We start from the raw sequence: 1,937 nt of genomic DNA, 5'->3' as shown, positions 1-1,937 counted from the left end.
GTGTGTGTGTGTGTGTAGGCAGAATAATTAGGTGGCCAGAAAGCGAGTAAATGTAAAATAATTTTGTAAAAGGTTGGCGTCCCCCTAAAAACGCCCTTTCAACCCCATCAGGGGAATAAAGTGCATAGTAATCTAACCTATTTGTATGAATTCATGTTGACACAAAATTCATGCCACATGACAAATAAATAAGTATGTAATATGGTAAAAAGTTTAAACGATTTTTCCTCTTCATTTACCGTTCACCCCATTCCCTGTCATTAGAATTAAGCTGTCTTCGTTTATCGTTTACTTAAATGTAATATTAAAAATTAAATATCGCAAAGATTTAAACAATTAAATATCGTTGGTGAAGAAAAGATGCGCGCGAACGGGGCCGCGAGCGAGAACGCGCGACGTTGACCACAGCTCTATTCATTTTAATTTCTCGCGGTATTTCCACAAAACACCCCGCGTGCATTGTACTTGTTTATGTCAACAATCAAATTAAGTATACGTGACAACGCCCACCCGCTATCAATTTTGTGAACGTTCGATGAAATCATCAATTATCGGAACGCGTCGCGATATGTCTTTGAAAAAGGTATCATGCCATTGACTTATGTGGATTTAATCTATATGATCGCAACAGCCATACATCGGCGCTATGCAAGATTTGCACTTTTGCATGTGTTTGATGAAGTCAGTGCATAAATATAAAAATGTTTAAACATCTCTTGTCGTGAAGATGATGGATCTGTATCTTGGCGAGCGGACCATTCTTCGGCTACATCTCGCACGCAAACGCGGTTTTGAGTGTAACAAGAACTTGTGTTGTTCGAGTTTAAGTTCTTTTGAAAAAATATGGTAAGAGAAAAAAATATTTTATTTTTAGAAATTTAAAAACAGTGTTAAAATTTAATTATATAAAATTCTTTTTTTTATAAAAATGAAACCGCCAATACAACCCATAACTATTAGGTTGTTGAACGGGGTTCTGCCTCGGCGTTATCCCGAGACATATGATAATCTTATACATAGTTTCTGCATCATCGGGCTCGAGCCCTGCTACGTGGGACGGAGATCTCCACGTTACGCTTATGTCAGGGGTGCTATGCGGCGTTTCAGCTTCAGTTGCGTGGATATGAAAGAAAAGTGCTATGGCATGGCATTTCATCGCGGTTGCATGGGTTCCCAAGCCATGTTAAAACAATGTGCTTCAAGTGCGGAAATATAATCATGCGTATAAAGGTTGCAGATGAGTGCCGCGAGTGTATTGAAGCGTATTTAAACAATAAAAGAGAGTTTGCGAGATTCAATAAATGTCGTAAAATCTATGAGATAGAGCTTCATGAATGAGATTAGTATGTGATTATGAGAGTGAACAGCTCTGTATTGCGTGTGATTTATTGTGGTAGTATAATGCTAGTTGAGAGGGAAAATGTGTGAGTAAGTAAGAGAATATGGATGAGTTTTATACATATATATGTAAAGAAAGGTACTTTCTTCATTTGAATTCGTCGCGCTACAGTAGTTGGTAGTAGGCTGAAGTCGGTAACACTGAACAAGAGAGATAGATAGAGAAAGAGATAGAAAATGATAAGCACGTGTGCGTATCTTGCAAAATCATTGAGATAGAAAGATTATTTAAATAAAGAGTAATTAGAGGTGTAAAGGAGAAAGCAACTTTAATTGTCGTTTTTCTTGTTACAGGTAAGATTGTAAATATTGTACAACATAAATTGTTAAAACATAGTAAATAAAATTTAAATTTCTTGTTACAGAGCAACACATTGGTTTTTTTCTTGGAAAATCCTCAATAATAGAAATCCATTTTACATATATGTGTATATATACCTCAGGGTACGATCTATAAAAAAGGTACAATTTTCAAAATCGTATAACTTGAGTACCAAGCGTAGACTGACGCTGCCCCTTGGCGCTCACATAGTAGCTAC

The sequence above is a fragment of the Temnothorax curvispinosus genome, unplaced genomic scaffold (assembly GCF_003070985.1).
Source record: "Temnothorax curvispinosus isolate PA1 unplaced genomic scaffold, ASM307098v1 QBEX01015926.1, whole genome shotgun sequence".
Lineage (NCBI taxonomy): Eukaryota > Metazoa > Arthropoda > Insecta > Hymenoptera > Formicidae > Temnothorax > Temnothorax curvispinosus.
The sequence above is the reverse complement of the archived record's forward strand: the minus strand, read 5'-3'. Positions refer to the sequence as shown.